A 17,072-nucleotide genomic window follows, 5' to 3' on the forward strand; every position below is an offset into this window, starting at 1 on the left:
TTACAAGAGATGGAGGAAGTTGAAATATTTATTTGAAACTTTGCTACACCCTTACATATGTTATTTCAATAACCAATCAAGTAAAAAAATCATCCTGCTCATTTTGAAATAAGAAATCGAGGCTCAGAATGGTTATGTAACTTGACCAATGCTACAAGTAACAGCCTAATCCAGTTCTGCCTGACTTCAAAGCCCATACTCTTGCCATTAATGTTTGAAATCTGTGGTCCAGCAAAAAAAAATTTTTTTTTCTCAAGAAGTTTCTAGAAATAAAAATGGAGATTTAGCTCATGGAAACTGCAATAAAACCTACCCAAGCAAAGGTCAGCTCTGAGCTTAAAGCTATTTGGTATCCAATTCCAGAAGATGCATAAAAACATAGATTATTAGGGTTTTTCAAAGCTGGGTATCTCAGAGTAGCTTTTTACATTTGGTGAGGTAATCTTGTCCAAAAAATGAATTGCTGCGGCATGCCAAGCCATGATAGTGATCAAAGTGACGCAATTAGTTATGAAAACGCTGCTTAATGAACACAGAGAATCCTCACGGCCACGTTCCTGGATGCCAGGTCAACATCAGTATCAGAGTCACCGCGTCCTCCATACCCATCCAGAGGGGACAGTGTGTGTAGAGGAGGCTCTCTGCAATCAATGAGCTAGGAGGCACCACTCCTACTCTCATTTTTAAACCCTTCTGTGGTAACTTGTAAATGCTTACGTTTAAAATAAAATTCCATTAAACAAAACCGAGGCTGCCTTTAAGGGAGACCTTTCATGTATTTCAGAATAGTGTGAAACTTAATGAAGGCTCTAGAGCATTCTGGAGATGCTTGGCTTTATTTGAACTGGAAGACTAAAGTCTACCAAAATTATCCCTCTCAACAGAAGAACTTGGAACTCACAGAACACATAAAAGACTGAAGCCACTATTGAAAAATAATCACTCAATAGGAAATATCTATACTTAAAGAAAATCTAGAAAGTTCCCACAACTAAATAGATACAGTCAAATGAAAACTACATAAAATTTTTCTTAGAACATCTCAGAGCAAGACCATTTCTCAGAAAGAAATAATAACTTTAAATTATTTATCTTTATTCCAGCCTCTAAAATTTGGAACATTCCCTCATTGCTTCATAATTAATAGACTAGAAATACACAATAAGCTCAGATAAGAAAAGTCAAAACCTGCATAGAGGTAATCCGGTTATCTAAGGCTTCAGTAGTTAAAGTACTCAATTCCCTTCCAGAACTTTCATTTCGTATCCAAGCAATACGCTACCAGGAAGCCAGTGCCAAATGAAGTACTTGTAAACTCCTTTTATGGCTGACTATTTAATGAAAATGTGCTTTGTCTCAGAGAGTCTTCAGCAGACATGACTAAGAAGGCTTTTACAAAAAGAAAAATATGAAATCATATTTACAGTGAAGAAACAGTGACTTTTATCAAGCAAGTGCTTGCAATAGGTCATGACATGTTATCTGCATGGTGTTATACTCATGCAGTACACGTGACAACTTGATCCACAAGCATGCCTGGACTGCTGGGCACTGACCATAGGGGGTGGGAGCAATTCTAAAGTATCATGCTAGAAATGATTTAGCAGGTCCTCACAAGACTATATTTTTTTCCATAGGATCATTTCAGCCATTTTTGAGATGTAGAGGACTTCAGGGAACTAACTGTGTCACCCTCATAGCCTCTCCCCAACACAGTCATGTTACCCTGTGTGACAGCAAGTCAACACTGACACTCTTGGCTTGTCCCTTGTCTACCAAGTTCTGAAAGGCAGTAGCTGTGAGCCCCCGAGGCACTCCTCCAAGCTGTAAGTCCTGTTGGAAGATAAACAGCAGTTCCTTTCTTATTGTCCGTGTTCCAGACATTAGGTAATAACTCATCTACAGAGTCAACACAGCGAGCTCTTATCTCCTCAGTGAGCTAGCAAGTTCCTCCTTGGGCTTGAACTGCTATTCCGTGCTACCTTTGTGCTTATTGATGTGACGGGAGTAATTATCAGGAGATGAACTCACTTTGGTTGCTTCTTGTTTTCCACCCCTCTTTATCAGCCACTGCTGAGAGGTTTAGGAGTTATTCGATGATCTCATTAACACGGCTCTCTTCAATAGGATTCCTCAGCGTTTTAAGCTCCAATAAAAGTAACCTACTTAGGGGACTGCTGAACTGGCCTTGAGTCACTTAACATGGTGGTGTGACAATAAGTTAAACACACCCCAACTTAAATTTGTGCAAAGAAAAAAAATCTTGTTGTCCCCTAGTCTTTTAGCTTTACTCCTAGTCTCTTCTACTTCTATAGTATTGACAAAACCCATCAGCCTGTTATCTGACTCGGACAGTACTATTTCCTAGCATATTGTCAGAAAGTGGAACAACAGCCTGATGGTGGTGGTGCACATTTTTAATCCCAGCACTCGGGAGACAGAGGCAGCAGATCTCAGCCTTGTCTATGCAGTGAGTTCCAGGACAGCCAAGGCTATGTCATGCAGAGATAAACAGTCAAAGAAAGAAAGGAGGGAAGGAAGAAGGGAGGAAGGAAGGAAGGAAGGAAGGAAGGAAGGAAGGAAGGAAGGAAGGAAGGAAGGAAGGAAGAGAAACAAGATAGAATTTGTGTTTCCTGTCTCTGCTTCTACCTCATCACCTTCAACTTTCCCTCTTAGTAGCTAAGTAAGAAAGGTCACCAAAAATTATTTCCACTCCCCTTTCTACTTATACCTTCTACTCCATTCTCCAGAGACTGACCTGTATCAACAAGGCTTACTTGCTCTTTGGCTTCCATGGTGAAACCAGATAGAAGATGGGGGTGGAGGCCTATTTCTTTCCTGTGACATTACTTTGTACTGGTCATGCCCTTGAGTGCTGTGTCACTGCTGTGTCACGGCAGTAGGCAGGAACTTTTCCTTCTCGCTTGAGCCCTCCCTCCAGGATGCTCTCTAGATTTTGTAGTTGTAACTATCAAGATGGCATGTTATCCCCAGAGGGTTCCTTGTGATGCTGGCTTTTATGCTTCCCCATTTCTCAGAATCACAAGAATAACTTATTGAAGCAGATTGCTGACCTTTGCCCTTAAAGTTTTGGATCTGATCTTTGGTGAGGCTGGAACGTTTGTGCTTCAAATGCATTCTTAGAAAGTGCTCACTATGCTGATCTGAGATCACACCTTAAGAATCAATTAGAAAATTTGGTTCTGTGGAGACACCTTTGTTTACAAGGAATCTAGCCAAATAGCAGGTGGCTAAAGCTTCCAGGAAACTACTCCCACACTTGCCAACAGCTGGTTTGAGAAATAATTAATAGGACTGCTTCTATCAGGTAGGGTCACAACTGGAAGCAGATGGCATTCTTCAAATAGGGCAAGTCCCTGCAGCCTATCAGTAAATGCACAAACCTCTCTAAGCTCTGCCATTTTGTACTAAAGACCTGAGCACACAGCTGAAAGAATGCAATTCCCCTATCTCCACATGCGCTCACTTAAAGCAACAGACACAAAGTCAGTTTTCGAGGTTACCACCTTCGCCGGGTGTGAGGTAAAAGGCTCAATAGGTAACCAAGCTGTGCGTTCTGCAACTTGGAGGGATTTTCTTCCCAGGAGTACCCCAAGGCCTGGACTTCTCTGTGGCAATAATTCATCTTCACTCAAAGCGGGACTCTCCCGAGTTTAAGTATCCCGTGTAGCTTTTCTGTGATGGATCAGACTTTTATCTTAGCAGCCCTCCTTCCATCTGCTGATCTATGGCCCACTTCATTACGACCTCCTGTAACAGCCCCTCTCTCTTTAGCACATGCACAGTGGTTTTCTTTCCATTTCTGTGTGAGAGGTTATAGGCATTCTTGCTAACTTTCCATTTCTTCCATTTCTTCCAATTCCTGTCAAAAGTGTACTAAGCTGATGCTCGGAAATGAGTCTTCATTTCATGCACCAGTCTCTTCTCAAGTCCTCACTATCCTTTTTAAAAACAAATGTCCTGTTTCCTGTATATACTCACCTAAACTACATGCTGTTTAGCTTTCTGGTTTTGGGCAAACTCTCTGCCGTTTCTATTTCTTCCCCCATTTTACGTCTCTAAGATCCCATCATACTGTTATAGGCCATGGTACCTTCACAGTAGAAAGTTCACAGGGGGACTATGATTTAACATACATACTTTCCTGTTGCTGAAGACTTATGTGCTTTCTTATGGATATGTCCTGGCATATATAATGTAGAGTTCCTCCTGGGTATGAGGATTTATTTTCACAAGGTAATACTAAATTGTTTTCAAAGCAGTCACATTAATTTACAATTCCACCAGTATAGTGTAAGAATTCCTTGTTTCCATGAGCTAACTTTTTTCTTTCTTTCTTTCTTTCTTTCTTTCTTTCTTTCTTTCTTTCTTTCTTTCTTTCTTTCTTTCTTTCTTTCTTTCTTTCTTTCTTTCACTCTGTGTAGTCCTGGCTGGCCTGAAACTCACTACGTAAGGCCAAACTGGTCCTTAACTCATGGAGAGCCAGCTGCCTCTGCCTCCCAAGTGCTAAGATCAAAGGCCTATACCACCATGCATGGCCTTGGAAACCCTTTCTTGATGTGGTGATACTATGTAGGCCACACTGGTTTCTGGGCTCCCTGTCCTCCAGCCTCTACCTGCGAAGTGCTGGCATTACAGGTGTGAGACACCAGACCTGGCTCATCTAGGTGGTTGGTGATGCTGGTTTGCTGATGCTATTAGTGGGAAAGGGTATTGATAGTTTAACTTCCATTATTGTTTTAAAAGCAGTTCTTTCCGTGATGACTAATGAAATGAGTTGCCACTTCATATCTACTGGGTCAGTGCTCTATAAGAGTTTCCTTCATAAGTGAAACATCCTGTTCTTGCAGGGAAGCTCCATAAACAGGAAGGTAAATGGTTCAAAACATCTTCAGAAAGTCCCCCAAACTGACAAGATTCATCAGCTCCCAGTCTGCCTCCCAAACAGCAGAAACTACCAAGAGTCACTCTTAGACAAGGCAGCCTGTAAGGAAGACTCTGATGTCAGGCCAGACCAGTTGCTTTTTTGGAAGAGATTTAGGCCCACCGAATCACTTGGAAACGGCACTCTCCAACCTGGTAGTGTTCTCCAGGTTCGCAGCTTTTGTGACCTGCCATCCATGCCACGGTGGGCTTTGGTGATGTAGCTGTTTTCGAATCATTTCTGTTCCTGTAAGTAACCCCTCACCTGTATGTTTGTAAATAATTCTACTAAAACTCATTGGTTCACCAAGGTAAACTTTGGTGTTATCTACACTTTGACTTATCATGGGCTCCCTCTCTGGGGTGAGTAGCCGGATGTGTGTGTGTGTGTGTGTGTGTGTGTGTGTGTGTGTGTTTGTGTGTGGTCTCCTTAGAAAAGAATTTGACAAAAAAACAATTGGTTTCATACAGCTGCTGTAACAAATTACCACTACTTAAACCAACAAAAAATGCTTTCCCTCACATCCCTGTATGCTAGAAATCCAAAATCAAGAGCTGCAGGCAGGACTGTGCTTCTGATGGAGACTCCCACAAAGCTCTCTGCCTTTGCAGTTTGGAGTGATCCCAGGCACACCTTGGTGTGTGGCTCTGTAACTCAGCCTCTGCTACTGGCTTCGCACGCCCTTATCCTCCAATTTTCTCTCTAAAGTCTTCAAGAGGAAACATTACACAAGATTTATTAACAACTACCTAGAACCCCCAAGTCAAGTCAGGTTTTTTTTTTATGTTTATTTGTTTTTCTTTGTTGTTTTCCTTTTTTCATTCTGGTTTTTGTTTGTTTGTTTGTTTTTGTTTTTTTGTTTTCCATGCAGAGGATCAAACTGTGCAAGCTAGGCAAATGTTCTACCACTAAGCTAAAATCCTGACTCCACACTCCCCATCCAAGACAATTTTGGGGAGAGTCGGGGTTGGGGTGCTGGGGCGGTTGAGACAGGATCACACCAGGTAACTCTGACCAGCCCAGAACTTGGTTCATTGACCAGGCTGGCCTTGAATGCAGAAATCTGCTTGCCTCTCCTTCCCCAGTGCTGTGATTGAAAGTGTACACCAATACTCCTGACTCCTCGGGGCAACCTTAGAGAGATCCACATACCTCTGCCTCCCCAGTGCTGGGATCAAAGGCATGCACCAAAACCGACCAGCTCAAGCCATGATCATATACACAATCACCATTTCTATTTCCTCCTCTTGAAATTGTTCCCATTTTTCCATAGAATCTTTGGCCAATTTTCCATTCATTTCTTTTTTCTTGCTGATTTATGGGACCTATTTCTATTAACCATATACTTCTCAAATTCTCCCATTCTGAGTTTTTTTTTCCATTTCTACTCACAATGGTGTCTTCTGATTGAGCCCCTTATTTTCATGTAATTTCACATTTAGATATCTTTTCTTTGTTCTGTGGTCTTGTGTTGGATCTCAGAGCCTCACATGTGTTAAGCAACTGTGCCAGCACTGAACTACAATTCAGCTTTGCTTAGAGCATTTTATATCATAGGAAACACTTTAAAATGAAATTCTTTGTTGAATTCTTTTCTAAATTGTAACAATTGGCTTTATAGCTTAACCTCTTAACCCATCAGGAAGGAGCTCAGGATGTGGTGGCTCACATCTTTAATCCCAGCACTCAGGAGGTAGAGGCAGGCAGATCTCTGTAAATTTGAAGCCAGCCTGATCTACAGAGTGAGCTTCAGGACAGGCAGTGGGACACAGAGAAACCCTGTCTTGAAAAACAAGCAAAAAACAAAAGAAAGGAGTGTATGTGTGGTTTGTATAAGGGTGCAGTTTTTTCTCTCCACATAGTCTTCTTTATCATTATTTGATCAACATGTGTAGCAGCTGCAGTTATTTTATAATAAGGTGACTACATACTTAAGTATGAAAGCATGATCTGACAGGACAGAAACACTTTGGGATCGAGTCAATGTTTAGGTGACAATTAGCTGTAATACAGATCACAACCAACACATATCATTTAGAAAGAATTGGGAAATCCATATTAACCTCTCTAATCTTCTAGCTGCAGAAAATGCATGGTACCCTGTAAGTCATGACATGCAATTCTGGGTACACGGAAGCCTAGCCCTAGGCAGGGCTGACTATAAACACAGGTAACTTAGGGCAATTCATTCTGCACTCTCCATCAGGTGTGTAGTCATCAGATAGCGTCATCGGATGTTGTGGTGCCAAGAAGCACGCTGCGTTTACCTTTCATTCACTGGGTGAATGAGTCAGCATTGTCCTCTGAGATTCAGGAAGCCATGGACACAGTGATTCATTGCAGTTTCATTGTACGATTTAGCCAGTTGTCGACGGAACCCATAGTCTCATGTCTAATAAGCTGCACAAGTACATAAAAAAAAAAAATCAATATGCGTTCTCACAATAATTGTTTTTCAAAATGCATTGTTTTGTTTTGCACAAGGAAAGAAGTAATTGTGGAACTTAAGGCAACCCCTCATTTCAGGAACTTATGAATAACACAGGGCTTCCTTCAGAAAGTCACTTTCAGAAGAGAGAACATGCCTATGATTTGTTTTTGTATTGTGTCTTGGAATGATTATTTGTTGCTTTAGAAAGTCCCTACACCAACACCGCCCAAAATGTTAGCCATTACTGCATGCGACCATTTAAATTTAAGGGAATTAAAATTTACTAGACTGATGCAACCACTCCTGATGAGATCTGATAGACTAAGATCAGAAGGAAGGAGAGGAGGACCTCCCCTATCAGTGGACTTGGGGAGGGGCATGCGTGAAGAAGGAGGTGGGAGGGTGGGATCGGGAGGGGAGGAGGGAGGGGCTTTTGGGGGGGATACAAAGTGAATAAAGTGTAATTAATAAAAATAAAATTAAAAAAAATTTACTAAACTGAAAATTCAGTCCCTCATTTTACATGAGCCATGTGTCAAATATTCAAAAGCACCATGCAGTGCAGCACAGAGGAGACATTTTTAGCACCATATAATGCTAAATTCTGGATAATGCTGCTGAAGATATTCTCCCCCAATCTAGCCCACGGTACTAGTATTCATGCTGTCCTCTGTAGTTTAGCAAACTTTTCATGGTGTGTGTGTATGTGTGTGTATGTGTGTGTGTGTGAGCACGTGTGCATGTAGCTGTTTGCATGGTGGGCTCACCAATGCACATGCATGTGGAAGCAGAGATTGATGTTGGTTGTCTTTCTGGATGGCTCTCCACTTTATTTACTGAGCCAAGAGCTAGTAGATTCAGTTTATCTGGCCAGTTTGCATGGGAAACCCCCTTTCTCTGCATCCGGAGTGGCAGGCATATGCCTGCAGAGCTTTTATGTGAGTTCTGGAGATCAGAACTCCAGTTCTCACATGCTTACAGCGAGCTCTTTACCCACTGCACCATTTCCCCAGCCCTCATTCATGATTAATCATTTTTTCCCCACAGTATTATTGGTAGAAAGCCATTTTTCTAAAATTTATCTGTGAGAAACACATCCTCCTTTCTCCCCTCCCCCAAAAAAGGGCAGCCAAAAATGTCTCACGTTGTTTCTAAAGTGAGAACGTTGGGAGCAGCTGAGGAGGGTCATCAGCACAGGGAACCTTAGGAGGCTGGATTACAGCCCACTTTTAAACTCTATGTGTGGCTGAACCTGACCACAGTGTCTCACCTCCCACTGTCTGTGAGGTAATATACAATCGGCCATGTCTGCCTTCAGCAGGAATCCTACACAAGAGTTTAGCTAGAATCCCCACCTGACCCCAGGACACATTTTAGTATCTTTCTGCTCTCCAACCCCTTTCCTGCTCCTTAGCCCTTTGATTTTCAGGGGAGCTCAATCTCTCTCCCCTACTGCAAAGTCCATTGCAATAGTTCCCCTAACTGTCTCAGGAGTCCAGAATAGACTGCATTACTATTTTAAGGAGTATTGAATGGTTTTTTTTTTTTTTCTTCTTCTTTCTGGAACAATTATCAAGTAGAGAGGAAAATTAGAGGAACAATTACTTATCCTTTGTCATTCATTTACTTGCCAGGCATAGAAGAAAAAGAAAGCCTTGTACAAACTGCTACACAGAAAAGAGGTTTGGTAGCTGTGTGAGCCCAGTTGTGTTTTTGTCCTAAACATACATATTCACACAGCCTGCTTACAGAGAATTCTTCCACTACAACACAATTATTAAAGGACAAAGGATGGACAGAAGGGGACACAGTGAATAAAGGCTGATTTGGGGTTTTGGCTTGGCATTTGATAATGGCAATGGGAGCCACAGCAAACCCAAATTCCAAATGTCATGGAGTTGCTGACAGTAGGTACTTCCAGCTGATTAGCTTATTCTCTGGTAATTATTGGATATCTGGGTTTACTTAACATTCACGGGAATTGCTTATGAGCAATCCTTAAGAATCCGTTGGAAAGTATGTTGGAAAATTTGGGGACACGTGAGAGGAAAAACTGGGAGTAGCTAAACAATGAAATTTCATGATCTCATTTTGTTTGCCTCCATGGCAGAAAAAAGGAAAGGCAGCCTGGTATTCTAAATCATCTTACAGAGATTGTTTTCTCATCCTGAAGAACTGAATTAAAGTTGTAACTCCCAAATGGATGATGGGAGCATATTCTTTAAAATGTTGCCAAGGTTAATCACTTCCTAATGGTAGGTGCTAGTCCAATAGCAGTGATGTCCTTAGACCCTTAGCAAAGGAAGAAGATACCAAAGGATGCACTCACTCTCTCTCTCTCTCTCTGTATGTGTTTCTCTCTCTGTATAGATGTGTATGTCTCTGTCTGTCTGTCCCTCTCCAAAAACAATGGAAATAAGTACCACTCTAGAGGGAGCAAGGAGATATCATTTATATGTCAGGAAGAGGAAGATGGAAGAAAGTTCTCAGTAAAAACAACATCTTACTCTTAAACTTCCAGCCTTCAGAACTGTGGGAAAATGACTCACTCTGGTTGAAGACACTCAGTTTGCTGTATTTTATCATGGTATCTGAATTAGTTACTCATTTCATTGCTGTAATAAAAACAAACAAACAAACAACAACAACAGAAAGAGATTTTTATTTTGGCTTACAGTTTCAGGGCATACACTCCTGGGACTGCATGCAAGCAGGAACAGGAGGCAGCTGGGCTCATGCTACCCACAGTCAGGAGGCAGAAAGTGATGCCCAGCTCACTTTCTCCTTTTCATTTCGTTTGGAACCCCATATATGGAATGGTACAACCCACATTTAGTTCAGGTCTTTACAATTAACATAGGACAATCCCTCACAGATAGGCTGAGAGCAACTTGTTTCCATGGTGATTTTAAAACACATTAAAGCTAACAATCAGGAGTAGCCATCATAAATACCCAGAGACCAATGTACTCTCTGCTGAAGGAAAAGTTCAAGTATCTTTCCGTTGTTTATTATTAGAATTAGTCGCAATTCCTGTTAACTGACAAGTGGAAGAAGTATATCATACATTATTATTTTATTTTAAATAGCTCATTGGTCATTTGTAAAGGGATTTGTAGTTCTTACAGATCTTGTCAGATACAAGCCAGTTTAAACAATATAAGAACATATGCTCTCTCCTATGAAGTCCTGAGCAAGTATAAGTGATTCAGTGTCATTGGTACTGCCATCCCTCCCCCTCCTGGTTTAGGACTCATCCTTAGTAAGCAAAATACCCACCCCTTACTGTTTTAGGACTTGATAAGCAAGATACCCAAAGCAGTCCCTGGTATGCTATCCTAACCTGAAAATGTCCTTAGAGAAAATATTTCTTGTGCATATGTATTAGAAGGGATTTTCCCCTCTTTGGAGGCCCCAGACAATTTCCTTTAGCATGTTGCTGACCTCACCTGATTCACAGGCCTCTAATGAAGAGTAGAGAACTACTATCATGCCTTTAGATATACAACCTGTTAGGGAATAGACATGGAGCATATCACAGAACCTCACTCCACAAGTAAGATCCTGAGAGTTTCTGTACAAGACTTGCTTAAACGTGATACCAAGATAACAGGTGGGATCTAGTAGCAAAAGCGTGCAGATGGGGGACTATTACCAAGGCAGAATCACTTGTTATGTTGTATTAGTTACTTTTCTGTCCCTGGGCCGAAGCACCATGTCCAAGCATCTCATAGAAGAGATCATTTAGGCTTAGAGTTTCAGAGGCCTAGGAGTCCATCATGGCACGGAAGGGAGGGGCATGGTGGCTGGACTACCAAGTTGAGAGCTCACGTCTTGAACTCTAAGCACCAGGCAGATAGAGTGATAGAAACGGCTTTGAACATTCAAAGCTTGGCCCCAGTGATACACTTCCTCCAGCAATGCCACGCCCTCTATACCTCCCAGATAGTACCATCAGCACTGGAACCTACTGGGAAAATGCTCACTCAAACCACCACATACCTATAGGCATAGGCGAAGCAGAGAAAAGAGAATTTAAAACAGAAAGAAATACCAGAAATTCCAGTCTAAGAGTGGGGAAATACAAGGTAAATATTAAAATGCTAGTCATGAAATCCTGAGATAGTCCTTGTCAGAATCAGAATCCATTGAGACTCACGTGTGTGTGTGTGTGTGTGTGTGTGTGTGTGTGTGTTTCTGTTGTTCAGCCTAAACAAGTTAAAACCCAGATGCTGATTTTGAATTTAAAAGCAACATGCCAAAGTCTATGTATATCTACCCAGGAAAATAAGTAACCCAAACAAATAATGAATGCATTACACACATTCCTAAACACAGTCAGGGGCGCTCTCCTTCCGTGATTAAAGGACCCACTTGCGAAGAAGCATTTATTCACATGAAGCATAGCTACTAGGAAGGAACATTCCTCCCTGGCTAAGGCTGGGTAAGCTTTTTACTCTATTCCAGGGCAGTTTTCAAACTGCAACAGTTTTCAAATTGCTGATCTTTAATGTAAAACAGCCACAGTTCGTAAGGACTGCAGATGAGGAGTTGGCTCTAAGGAGCTGCTATGCTGCACTACTGTAGACAATAAGACTGGCTTTGCAGCCAGCCTGCTGCAGATTTTAGTTCAAAAGATTAAGTTATCATATCTACTGTATACTTCGGTTTCTCATCTGTGAATTGAGAGTAGGGGATTAATGAAGTAATGCCTTCTTGAGTTCTGAATTAGGGACTTCTCAGACACAATTTAAGAATGGGAAGATTTATTTTAGTTCAAGGTTTCAGGACATCACTATATGTGGTGACAGGGCAGAAAAGGTCAATACATTCGGTGGGATAGAGTGGCTGAGCCAGTTTCCAGGTGCCGTCACAGACAGAGTAAGGCCAGAACCAGAAGGCTGGGCTATGATCCTCAAAGGGCTGCCTCTAGTGGCTTGCTTTCCTCAGCCAGGTCATATCTACTACAATTTTCACAGCCTCCCAAAGCAGCACCACCAGCTTCTAGATTTTTTTTTCTACTTAAGACGGTAAGCTTGGAACCCCTCAACGACTGACCGGAAAAAGCATGGCAAGGGTTCTATTTCTTTAACTCCTTGGAAAACATTGAACTTACATCTTTGAAGGAACAGCAAAATTCGACAACTACCTTGTTTCACTATGTATTTTTCAGTGAAAGGAAGATACATGTTTAAAAACAACAACAACAACAACAATTCGCCATGGACAAACAATTGGTAGTGCCTCCACATATTTTCTTGACTGATTTTTTATGGTATCTAAAACCTCATCATTAGAATGGAAGGTGATCATTAAGATAACACTCTAAGAAAGCCCTCAGTTACTCTGAGTTGGGAAGGGAGGGGTAAGACCAGTGTGTCTATAGTTAACCACAGCTGATTCTTACCAGGCCGAGCAGTTGTGTGGTTCAAGGTCCCTTTTGAAGAGTCTAAGCAGATCCCAAAGGAGAGCTGGATTTGAATACAAAGGATAAAATATCTGCAGTATCTGGGGACATGGAGAGGACATACTTCCTGCCACCTCCAGAAATATGGGTGCAAAGAAGGGGCAAAGGAAGTGTGACAGATCTGAAAGCAGTGTAGAGGGACAGAGATGGTGGGTTGGCGGGGAGGGAGGAGTCAGTTAGGATTATGGAGAGGCATTTGGTTCTAGCGCTATTCCTAGAAATGCCTGGGAACGCTATCTTGTTTAAAAATTATGATTTCCCCTCGCATTCTGCACTAAGCCAAGATATAAAACAGCTAAAAGGCCATGCTAATATTTCTTAATCACCTAATCACACCTCACCTATTAGGACTTGAATCTTACATAATTTCACTTAGCGCATTGTCAGTACTTGAGACATACTTGCAGAATGAGTGAATCCTTTCATGATTCTGCACCCCCCCACCCCTCCCATACTTTAGAAGTGACTCAGTGCTGGACTGGGAGCTTGAAATTTAACGCTTGATGTAGCCTTAAAAGAAAAAGCAAAAAATTTAAAGATATATAGCTAGTAGCATTCGGTGCTGTTTAAATTTATTTTGACTTGAACAGTAGCCACTAGCCAAATGTGGGTAATCAATATATGATACACAGTTTAAAAGATCAAGGAATTGAATGATAACTTAATTTTATTTAAATCAAAATAGCCACACATGCCTAGTCCAAATCCAGTCTCATCGCTCAGGTCAAAGGGTTTTGTTCAAAGTGTCCTGTCTTCACTTTTAAAATGAGCTATTTTTAAGAACTAATGTTATCGATAAAACATAAATTCATCTGTGTTCTTTTAAAACTGAAATATGTTGGTTTGCTTAAGGAACTCTAAAGACTAGTATATCAAGCCTAATTGACTAGTGCACGTAGGAGCGCCTCGGGAGAATGTGCATCATTTTGAGGACTTGTAATATGTGGTCAATTTCTAATATCAACTATGGACCTAAAAGGAGTGCTGAGCATGCGTAGTTGCTACAGTGAAGGATGGAGGTGGGCTGGCTTGCCTTGAATGTCCCCTTCCCTGCTGCCCCTGGGTCTGCAGGGGCTTCTAAGGGTCTTCCCAAATCAGTCCCCTCCTTTTTCTAGCCTCCCCTTAAGACTCCCCCCTCCCTTAAAAGAAACCCCAGACCACAAAGAAAATATGGGGCTGGGGAAAACAGGAGAAGTGATAGGTACCTTTTAGGTGCTTGCTAGACACTTTTAAGATGCTCAGCAAAAACGTTGTCTGCACGAATGGATGGTACTCGTACAGTAGTAAACAGGTAAGCGCCAGGAAGGCTTGCTTTTAACGTACAAGTTTTATCATGCGAACCGTAATATTGGTCCCACACCTCAGATGAGGGAGTTCTCTGTAGCTTGGACCAGTCCTCAAGCCTATGCAAACACACCCAACCCTGTCTTCTTCTTCACTGTTTGAGCTTTGTTTGCTCTTAACCTCTCAAAAATACACAGACCAATGTAGTTATGAAAACAGATAAATATGTGTTGATAGAACCTTCCTTCAGTCTCCTCCCCTCCTTTCTGAGGCTCCTTAAAAATCTAATAACAGTCTTTTGGAGGCAGTGTCAGTTTACATAAATGGCTCCCTTCGAATTTCATGCTGTTCAGGAGATGCGTTCTGGTACTTTAGGGACATTAAAAAAAAATTCCACAGCAGATATTTTTCCCCGGAGCCTGGATGCTTATATAAAAGCGATACATTCACTTTTAAATTAAGCTTCAACAGGGTTTGCATTTTTATAAATTTATGTTGTTTCAAGGTGTAGAGATTGATTTGTGTATTAGCCACTATCACTACAGATCATTTGTAAGACACGTTAAAAACTGGCTCCGCCTCCGCCTCTTCCCCCTACCTCTAGAAATCTATGATTCAGTCTAGGTCTAAAGACGAAAAGAATTTGTAGATTAAAAATACGACGCTGTGATTTTCAACAGAAAGACCACAAACGGCACTAGACAACCGGAGCTATTTAAATTTTAAATCGTTTTAAATTTTAAAACATCACATCTCCAGAAGTTGGAGGACGACAAAGTCCGAGTCGTCCAGTAAGTCTGCGGAGACTGATCGCGCTTCCGCCCAGCAAAAACCCGGGCTGGGGACACGTTGCGACGAGTTTCAGCTGCAGAAGAGGAAGAGCATCACCTGCAGTCCGAGGCGTGGGAAACGCTGCCGGACCGGGTTTGGAAGCCCGGGAGGTGAGCGTTGCAACGGGGGGCACTGGCGGGCTGCTCCGGTGCTGAGTGCGAGGAAGCCAGCGCTCGGCGGAGCTCCAAGATCCGGCGGGGAGGAGAGGGACCGGCCTCTCATCGTGGGGACGGCTGCATCCGGGGAGAGCCCCGAGGCGGAGGAGCCGGCGGCAGCCTGAGCGCCCGCGGCGGTAACCGGCTGAGAGGCCGACTGAAGCCGGAGAACCGGGTCCGCGCCGGGGAGCCGGGGGCGAGGCGGGGCCCTGACGTCACCTCCCCTCCCCCAGCCGCTCCTGGAAGGAGGAGTGGGGAGAAGAGGGAGAGATCCGCCGCAGTTGCCGGCAGTAACTCCTCAACTCGGCAGCTGGTTGCCTGGACATGTCCTGAAAAACTTGGCTTCTCCTCGGCCCCCTCTCCAGACCTCGTGCGCTCTCCCTCCACCTCTTCTTGGTGCTCAAACTTTCCCCGGGTCGGAGGCCACTGGAAATGCGCCCACCTGAGTCCCGACAGCACTCGAGGATCGCACTCCAGTTGGGGATATGCTGAAGATCCAAGGGAGGCAAAGTTGGTACTTCGAGCCCGGCTCCTAGCAGATACCCAAACGGCGTGGGAATACCCAACGGCCGGCGACTGTAAGGAAGAGCGCCGAGGACCCGGCTACTGTGGTGAGCTCTTTGTTCAGTGCATGCCTTGTAGAACTTAAGTTTAAACGTAAATGAAATAACGTGGGAGCGTCTCAGGGTGAGTGAGTGGGGAAATTCATGTGTGTCCTACAGGGTCCGCGCTCGGGAAACCGGACTCCCCGCGGCCTTTGCGAGGGGCAGGGATGAAGGACAGGCATGCGCCGCTTTTGGAATTCACAGAATACACACAGGGCGCTGTTCAAAAGAACTTGAGAGGCGAAGCCGTTCGTCCATTATTTTCAGTGTAACTTGTTATAGAAATGGTGCCCGGGGAGGGCGCGTTGGGAACTGGGTGATCTGCAGTGGCGCAGCGCCCTCTAGTCCGCGCACCGGGCACGGCGCGCTCCCAGCTCCCGGTTCCTAGCTCAGCTCAGACCTCGAACTTGGACCTGCCCCGCACTCTGACGAGGTGGACCAGACAGAGCTTGATCGCTTCCCACCCCTGCCGTCTTTTACACGGGGCCACACTTAATACATTTCCAAAAATTAGTTTTGGTGGACTGGGTGCAGAGGCGGTGCTTGAGAAAAGGATCTATTTATTTATTTATTTTTTGGGGTGTGTGTGTGTGTCGGGGGTGGGGAGGTGGAGGCTGGAACAGTCCCCTCTTCAACCTAATTTCCGTGATGCTCTGGGGACAGCGCCGGGGGAGATCGATTATTTAAAGGATGTCCGTGGAACTTGAACTGCACTTCTCTTCAGTGAAGGCAATTCGCTTGTAGCCAAAAAGGTATCTCCATTTTGTTCCTTTGGTGGTTAAAGGATTAGCAAATTTTGGCAGCGCAGGAGACTGCATCTTTGGCTTTCAGCGGTCCCTGTAGCGACCAAGTGAAACTTCTTCCCGGCAGTGAGGTCTGTCGGTAAGCCTGGATATTTGGCATTCTTAATTTGATATTTTAGTCCTAGTAAGCACTACTGTATATATTAATGGATGATTCCTTTTTTACAGGGTTTCGTTTGTGCCATTTAGAAAATCCTGTGGTGATTTGATGTTACGGAACGGTGTGTTTTAATACTTTTTATTGTTCTTTTCCTTCTAGCTCCGCTACCTTCCCCGGGCCCTCTCACATCCCTTCCCCCAACGGCTGGCTTTCATGTGAGGCTGTGTTTGGTTGAGAGTTAAAATTCCGTGGGGGTCGCAAACCGGTTGGTTGAGCTTGGAGATCAGGTCGCTCACGTTCGCGGCGTTTCTTGCACGGCACCGACCGGCAACTCCGCGAGCACTTTGCACAATTGCAGCCGCGAGCCTGTGGGCTATGATGCTTGCCTTTGCTGGGTGTTGTGAGTGTGTGTGTGTGTGTGTGTGTGTGTGTGTGTGTGTGTGTGTGTGTG

At 43.4% G+C, this 17,072-nt stretch overlaps 1 protein-coding gene across 5 annotated transcripts in view; it reads left to right on the forward strand.

The window, feature by feature from the left end:
* The first annotated feature begins 15,384 nt into the window (after positions 1-15,384).
* Fat1 (FAT atypical cadherin 1) overlaps positions 15,385-17,072 on the forward strand; it is a 118,954-nt gene continuing 117,266 nt past the window's right edge. For all 5 annotated transcript variants that reach the window (XM_055593658.1, XM_055593660.1, XM_055593661.1 and 2 more), the window contains exon 1: positions 15,385-15,724. The gene's annotated coding sequence lies outside the window, so the exon portion shown is untranslated. The remainder of the gene's footprint in view (positions 15,725-17,072) is intronic.

The sequence above is a fragment of the Psammomys obesus genome, unplaced genomic scaffold, assembly GCF_907164565.1.
Source record: "Psammomys obesus unplaced genomic scaffold, mPsaObe1.curated_primary_1811, whole genome shotgun sequence".
NCBI lineage: Eukaryota > Metazoa > Chordata > Mammalia > Rodentia > Muridae > Psammomys > Psammomys obesus.